This window comes from Berghia stephanieae, chromosome 7 (genome assembly GCF_034508935.2).
Source record: "Berghia stephanieae isolate SIO BIC M18660-M18661 chromosome 7, UCSD_Bste_1.3, whole genome shotgun sequence".
In the NCBI taxonomy this organism is placed as follows: domain Eukaryota; kingdom Metazoa; phylum Mollusca; class Gastropoda; order Nudibranchia; family Aeolidiidae; genus Berghia; species Berghia stephanieae.
Window position 1 is genome coordinate 50899393 of NC_088366.1, and position 8756 is coordinate 50908148.

The 8756-nt window shown below is 39.6% G+C and overlaps 1 long non-coding RNA gene across 1 annotated transcript in view; it reads left to right on the top strand.

The window, feature by feature from the left end:
• Positions 1-1533, top strand: part of LOC144976256 (uncharacterized) — a 7482-nt gene extending 5949 nt beyond the window's left edge. The window contains exon 5 of the long non-coding RNA XR_013646078.1: positions 1447-1533. This is a non-coding gene — a long non-coding RNA (uncharacterized LOC144976256). The remainder of the gene's footprint in view (positions 1-1446) is intronic.
• The last annotated feature ends 7223 nt before the right edge of the window (positions 1534-8756 follow it).

The window sequence follows — 8756 nt, forward strand, 5'->3', positions numbered from 1 at the left end:
AAAAGCTTATTTGTAACGATAAAGACAATTCTTTATCACCCAAGCCTCTTCCAGGTAAATATTACTACTTATCAGGTGATAAAATATGAGTATAGAATCTGTGTCATTGCGTACAGAGAGGGCATTGAGCACGCACAGACAGTCATGGCTATTTTAGAGATCTTATACTTATTTTTGTCTCAGACAGCACTCTCATATCCAACAATGATTTTTTAAAATATTGGGGAACGAGAAATACACCGAAAACTTGGATGGTAAATTGGTTTATTGTTTAGCATTCTATTTTTAGAACGCTCTTTTATCAAATAGAAATGGCAGATATTCAGAATTTTTGAAATCATTTAAATCCCACGTGAAATGTTTCTTTTTCACGTCTTCAATTCGCTAAAAAGTTAATGTTCTCTATTGACATTAACTATTCCTCACCAGAAACTGCATAGTCATAGCAAATGGGCGTTAAAGTGTGACTTACTTTACTTGACTTAGGCTCTCGGCTCCTGGCGGAGCATAAGGCCGCAACAGCACTCTTCCATTTCTTCTGTCCTTGGCACAGACCTTTGCCTCACCCAAGGTAAGGTTGGAGGCGCACACATCTTAGTGAAGGCTTCTCCTCCAAGTCTGTTGACGACCCCGTTTCCTCTAGCCCTGTGGGTTCCATTCGAGGGCCTGCTTGGTTTTATTACAGGGCTCTTTCCGCAGGGTATGGCCAACCCATCGCCACTTTCTGCGCCTGACCTGGACACCCATTTGTTCTTGGTTTGTTCTTGCCCAAAGGTCAGCATTTGGCGTAAAAGTGTAGCTGGAATGAATTCGTCCTACGTGCAAAGCAAATACTTTCAAAGTAATCAATGTGATAATAGCCCCCACTATATTTGAATTTATATTCTCTCTCCAGCCAAGAGGGTGTTTTTAACACCACAATCACGTGATGTCATGCCATAAGGATCTTTAATCAGCAACACGTAACATAGAACGAGACATGACATCTGTTTAGCGATATTACAAATATTATTTTCGACAGAGACAACGCTACTAACGGCCGAGTACTCATTTTATACATGAATACATTGAGTGAGTGAATGATCCTTTTGCAAGGACTCAACTATTCGCCGAGAGAGATTCAAACCAATTTGTTTACTGTTTGGCATTTTATTTTTAGAACGCTCATTCATCAAATAAAAATGGCAGATGTTCAGAATTCTTGAAATCGTTTAAATCCCACTTGAAATTTGTCTTTTTCACGTTTACAATGCACTGAAGAGTTCCTGTGTTCTATTTACATTAACTATTCATCACCAGTAACTGCCTAGTCATAACAAATGGGAATAAATGTGTAACTAGGGTGAGGTCTTCCTACATGCAAGAGGAGACCCACGGGCAAATAATTTCAAAATAATCAATTTGATAATAACTCACTCTATATTTGCTTTTATTTACTCTCTCCAGCCAAGAGCGTGTTGTTAACACCACAATCAAGTGTTGCCGGAATGTGTAATTTTGACCTTCTATGACAATAAAATCAATGTAATAAATCGTTAGAATGTGACCTCCTTACTTTTTTGAATGAACTCCATCGGTTTGATTGAGTACTCACTCATCTGTATATTCTAAATGTTGTCAACGTCTGCATAGTCTAGATGTTGTCAAAGTCTGTATGTTCTAAATATTGTCAAGGTGTGTATAGTCTAAATATTGTCAAAGTCCGTATAGTCTAAATGTTGTCAAAGTCTGTATAGTCTAAATATTGCCAAATCTGTATAGTCTAAATATTGTCAAAGTCCGTATATCAATGTTCAGCCTTTAGTCTAAATGTTGTCAAAGCCTGTATAGTCTCAATATTGTCAAAGTCTGTATAGTCTAAATGTGCAATCCGTTAATCAAATGTTCAAGTCCATATCAATTGTCAAAGTCTCCACAGACCAATGCAGATATTTGAAGTCTTTGAGGTCATGTCTTTTGACAATCATTTTCGAACCAACAGGTTCCTGGTTTGAATCCTGATATAAGCTGTACAATGTTGAATCCTTGTAGAAGGTTCCTTAGCCAAATTATCTCCCCTCTCTTGGGTGTAAAATGAGTACCTTGCTATTAGATAGGGCTATGTGGTATGGTGGTATGGCACTTGCCTTCTAATCGAAAGATCATGGGTTCAATTCACGCTCGCTCTGAGCGGCGCATAGTTGAGTCCTTGGAAAAGCCTCTCAACTCACATTCTCCCACTGTACTTGGGTGTACCTTGCCGTTAAAATTAACTGGAAGTTTTATAAAGGGCAATATCCACTAGATGTCGGCTAAGCGCTTTACAAATGGTCACAGTATAACAGCAACAAGTAACATGTAGAACGAAACATGACGTATGTTAAGCGATATGATTTATTTTTTTGACAGAGACAACGCTGTTAACGGTCAGCTACCTTATTTGATACCTGAGTAAAGTGAGAGAATATGATTAAAAGTCTTTCCAAGGACTCAACCATGAGCTGAACTAGTCTCGAACCCAAATCCTCCCGACCCGAAAGCGAGTGTCATACTATACGGTCGGATTATATAAAGATGGTCTCACGGGAGTTATGTCTCATCTTCCTAGGAGACAGCGTGGCTCAGTGGTACGGTTTTTGCTTCGTACCCAAAAGGTAACGAGTTCGATCACCCGCCGCTGCTCTGTGCGTGTGGCCTTGAGCAAGTCCTCTTGCCATTGCTCAATTTGCGGCGCTGCACTGCGGCTGACGCCTGTGTTATTCCAGTCTTCCCTTGGAATAGACCCTCCAGACAAAATTTCCCTATGGGATGAATGAAGAGAATTTTATTTATTCTTATATTCTATGTTTTATTCGATAACGAACAAAATAGCAAAGATGAAACGTTTCGGACTAACACCCTCAGAAACTGTTCGCGTCTGGTATTTTGTTCTTTTTCGAAGCTATTTTATTATCCATTATTGTTTATTACTTGTTAGGTTAAAAGCAACGTGTACCTATATGCAGGTCTGATATCCGAATGCAATTATGGGCCTAGTTTAACATTGTTTTAAGAGACAATACTTGGATCATTTTTAGGGCTCCCTTATAACAATGAGCCAAGCACGAAGTCCCAGGTTTGAGAGGTTTTAATTTTGACAAGATGAGATTCCTTTAAATCGATCCATATTTTTGAAGAACGAGTTTTCTGGCCAAATTGTTTAAATATGTGTTTTAACAGAGTACTGTAGAATAATATCAACAGCTGGATTTAAAAATAGACTGTAATTTCAACTTGTAAACTGAAAAACAACACATCACTGCCCCCCCCCCCCCACCACCCCCATAACGCATGATGTAATTCCCAGATAATGCCAGATGAACTAGTTTTCTGCCATGTTCTGGAAGAACACGTATTTAAAAATTTGACCAGAAAATAATCTCGTAATTCAAATATCGATCAATTAAAATGACCCTCATCTTGGCAAAAAAAACAACAATTTCAAACATGGAACCTCGCGCGAGAGCGAGGTCTTTAAGAGATGTCCAAGTTTGGAAGTTTTAGTCAGGATGAGGATCCTTCAAATCGATTGATATAATAATTTGAAGGATGAGTTTTCTGACCAAAATTTTATATACGTGTCTTTCCAGAGTACGGCATTCCCTCTCATCTCTTTAGCAATAGGACGTCATATTGATTCCCATCATCAAGGCGAAATTCTTACATTATTAGAACAAAATTAATTTGAAGAGAATCTCTTTCTTCTTGTCGTGAAAAAAAACGCAATATTACAGCGAGGGTCCCGATAGCTCAGTTGGTAGAGCACTCGCTCCACACGCATAGCGAACTGATATCGATATGGGTGAAATCGAGAATTGTTTTCTCGGGCCCGCATTCCAACTACCAGCAATGATTGGGTAACTGGATCTGTTAGTAGTTTGCGATAGACCAGCGTCCCATCCAAAGGGTAGAAAGCAAGTGCTGTTGTTTATTTCACGCTATAGTGTTTAGTCCGAAACGTTTCGTGTTCAGTATTCAGTTCTTTTTAAAAATCGTATTTGAAACGTTCCGTGTTCCGTATTTAGTTCTTTTTTTTTTAAAATCGTATTCGATACGTTCCGTGTTCCATATTTAGTTCTTTTTATAAATCGTATTCGATACGTTCCGTGTTCCATATTTAGTTCTTTTTTTTTTAAATCGTATTCGATACGTTCCGTGTTCCATATTTAGTTCTTTTTATAAATCGTATTCGATACGTTCCGTGTTCCATATTTAGTTGTTGTTTAAAAATCGTATTCAATACGTTCCGTGTTCCATTTATAAATCGTATTCGATACGTTCCGTGTTCCGTATTTAGTTCTCTTTTGGCTTGTATTTTATGTAACGCAATACCCAAGATATGTTTTCAGTGAATGACATAATCAGTCGGATGGTAAAAAGGTTTGAACTGAGATATTGCCAAGTTTAGTTAGAAGGTCAATTTTTTAATTCAAAAATGAGTTCTTATCATAAATGATTATATCAACCCTTTTTGTACATTTTCATGAAATTTCAAAGCTTAATTTCACTTCTAACTACTTTTTACAGTTAGACAAGTTGAAAAAGTATGAAATTTGAAATAAGTTGCTGGATACCCTTCCCATACATCTGACCAAATCTTCATGAGAACTCAACCGATTTACTTGAAATAAAGATCAAAATGTTCTGGTGAGCATATTCTTTCAGACAATGAAAAAAAATGCAAATAAAAAATTTCACCTTCCGATTAATTATGTCATGTACTGACACAAATGTGCTCAACTTGTTTTACAAGGGGTTCCAATCCTTACGTGTAAGATGAGACATAACTACCGTGCGACCATAAAATTCTCATCTGCCATCAGTAGCCATGGGGTCTTGTGATATGACACTCACTTTGGAGCGGAAGGCCTTGGGTTCTAGCCCCAATCCTCGCATAGTTAAGTCCTTGAAATAGGCACTTTACTCACATTCTCTAACCGTACTAAGATGTAAAATGAGTACTTCTGTCGGGAATAAAATTGTAATATCGTCAAACAAGCGTCATGTCTCGTTCTAAGTGTTACGTGTTACTGTTGCACAGGGACCTTTTGAAAAGCGCTTAGAGCACATTTAGTGGATATTGATTGCGTTATACAAAAAAACTGCCAAATCTCAAGTTTATATAATTATTATGCGACAGATACAACGCTGTTAACGGCAAGGCAATCATTTTACACCCTAGTGAGGGGAGATAATTTTGGAAAAGAAATTTCTAGAAGGATTCAACATTATACAGCCTAGATCTGGATTCAAACCAGAACCTCTCGATTTAAGAACGGTTGTCAGACTACCGGACCTCAAAGATTTCAAACCTGAACATCTATATAGCGCAATATCCACTAAATGTGCTCAAAGCGCTTTGGACACATACAAACCTGTTAACAGCCAGGAACTCATTTTACACCCAAGTGCTTGAGAGATTGTCAGTAAAGAGCCTTTACCAATGACTCAACTATGCGCTGCTCAGAGTGGGACTTGAACTCAAGACCTTTCGTTCTGAACGTTAGTGTCATACCACTAGACCGCATAGCCTCCTTATCAATGGCATGGTACTCATTTTTCAAACCAGGAGAGGGGAGATAATTTAGGTAAAGAACCTTCTACAACGGTTCAACATTGTACAGCCTGGATCAGGATTGAAGCCAGGAACCTGTCGGCCGAAAAGGATTTCAAATAGCTGCATTTGTCTACACAGACGTTGACAACATTTAGACTATACAGACTTAGTTAGAATATACAGACTTTGACACCATGTAGACTATACAGACTTTGACAACACTGAGAATACAGATGTGTGAGTACTCAATCAAACCGACGGAGTTCATTCAAAAAAGTAAGGAGGTCACATTCTAACGATTTATTACACATTCCTGTGACATGGCAACACTTGATTGTGGTGTTAAAACATGCTCTTGGCTGGAGAGGAGAAAAAAATAAAAACAAATTTAGCTGTCAGCACATACTAACTTCATATCCAAAACATTTTAACAATAGTTGGGGGATAAAAAAGGGACAGATTTATAGTAACGTTAGAAAGTCTGTGTTTTTTAAGGGTATAGATAGTATGCGCTTGGCTAAGAAGCTCACAACATTGCCATCCGGAAGTAGAACGGACAACACACAAAACTTTGTGTAATCATGAACGTTTATAGTCTGGGTAACAAAGACCTGAGTGACGTCATCTTCGAACTATCTATTAACGTTTACGGTTAACAGAGTTCTGTGTCGCGGTACGTTTTATCCGGTTGGCGGATGTTGTGAGTTTTTTACTAGGAGGATAACATCAATAGAGCAACTGATGAAATGAAGGACATGGAAACGTACGTTTCGGCTTAAAAAATACGTGAGTGAATAGATATATATGGCCGATGACTGCTTGTCCTTAATCTTGTTGTAGGATACGAATTCTATAGGATTTACCGCAGCCAAATAATAACGTTGTGAAGCTTGCTGCACTCTGCCGTGATTAAAGAATCGAAATCTTAAACTACAGTAAGGCGGGAGGACAATGTAAGAAAAGTGCCTTTTCCAAGGATCAAACGTTATGCGGCTCTCACACAGCGGGGCTTGAACCATAGGTCCATAGTTGATAATGCAAAATTCAGATTGTTAAAAATGATAATAAAATAAAATAGATAAAATTCCCTTTATTCATCCCACAGGGGAAACTTGTCTCTAGGGTCTATTCCAAGGGAAGACTGGAATAACCAAGGCGTCAGCCGCAGTGCGGCGCCGTCGCAAATTGTTCTGAGGCGAGGTGACTTGCTCAAGGCCACAAAGCGCAGCAGTGGCGGGTGATCGAATTCGGTACCTTTCGGGTACGAAGCAAAGACCGTACTGCTGAGACAGGCTGCTACCCCCAAATAAATTTTATTTATGGCTTCTTTCTTCGTTTACCCAGGCAATGCAATCATCACGACCCTTATTATCGATGTCTACGACCGATGTTCGCATGTCCATAATCTCAATGTTTACTACCAATTCTATAAGATATCCATCCCCTTGCCAGAGAATAATGTTATTAGCCAGAGCTTGGCGGGGCGGTCCTTGGCAAGCTTAAGGACCACGGTCCTACGGTCTCTGGGAATGAAAACCGCAAGGACCGGTCCTAGGACCGGCGGTCCTTTTCGACATTGAACATTCCTGAGAGACCGTTTTGACCTTTGGGACCATGGGATCGTTCATTCTTGAACCGTTAAAGACCGCTACACGATGAAAACCGTGTTCTACAGGAGTAAAACACACGGAGTAGTCACACTCATTTCAAATTGTAACCTAATTAGAGAAGAGGGGTGATGCCTTCTTTATTTGATCACAGTACTTCATTGTTACTTCGATAATTTAGCGTGAATAAAATTTGAAATTTATCCCCATTAACGGAGATAATGGAATCACCCAAGGCGTTGATCGAGTTGTTCGTGGCGTTTATACACACACGCAACTCCTACCCCCCCCCCCCCCCACACACACACACACACTTGAGATGGCAGCGAGCATTGAAGAGTAAGAGAGAGACGTGAAGTTATAATAAGGGGGTGGATGCGGTAATAAGGAATAAGTAATAAGTGGGGTCGATGGTGACTTTTCGCCAGATCTAACAAACCCAGCTACCCATTCACTGCTGAGTAGACAGGGATTCAGAAAAAAACTCGACTGCACCCGGGATCGATCTCTGGCCCTTTGCGTATAAAGAGAGTGCTCTATCAACTGAGCTATCGGGGTCCCCAAATATTCTATTGGACCTTTTAAAAATACAGACGTTATAACTGGTTTTTTTGGAAGGAAGAAACTAATGAAACTCATATTATTTGATTAGTTAAAACACCAAACGAAATTTTAATATTATTGTATTATTTTAAATGACAACAATGCGATAGAAAGGAGTGGCGACAAGAGATGGACAAAAGAAAACAAAAAATCAGACTAGCAACTTGCTAGGTTTGAGACACACACACACACACACACACACACACACACACACACACATCTTTAGTAGTCACATACATTTCAAACAATAACCCATTAGAGAAAAGGGGTCATGCCTTCATCATAGATCATTGTCATTGCGATCATTATGGTGTAGTAAATTTTGAAATTTACCCCGTATAATGGAATCGTCCAAGGCGTGCGCCTCCTGTTCCCCCCATCTCACACACGAAAGGCGGTTTGCGGAGTGGAGGGAGGTGGTCGTCTGCCTCTATGGTCGTCTGTGTCGTTTAGTGTATGGCAAAGGGGGGTGGGTGCGATTAATTAAGTGGGATGGGTGGTGATTGGTGGAAGATAGGCAAAGGACCGAGGCAACGAATCGCTGGGGAAGTAGTATGGCGCCAGACCGTTGAAAGGTGATAAGAAGTGAGGACCGCCGGCGGTCTTCCTCTTTGGGACCGGACCACGGTTCACAGCTAAAAGACCGTGGGACCGGTCCTCGGTCCGGTCCTCAGCGCGGCACTACTAGACACCATAAAACATGGCCAAACACCATAAAATATGGCCAAACACTATAAAACATGGCCAAACACCATAAAACATGGCCAAACACTTCCTTCTCTTGCAAAAACGCATTAACTACAAACATAAAAAAGAAAAAGGAAAAGAGAGATCTTTTTAAAAAAACAACATAAAAATACCAACAAAAATAAAAGAATAAATAATAATAATGAGCTTTATATAGCGCAATATCCACTAAATGTGCACAAAGCGCTTTACAAGGGGTCCCTGGTCAACAGCAACATTTAACA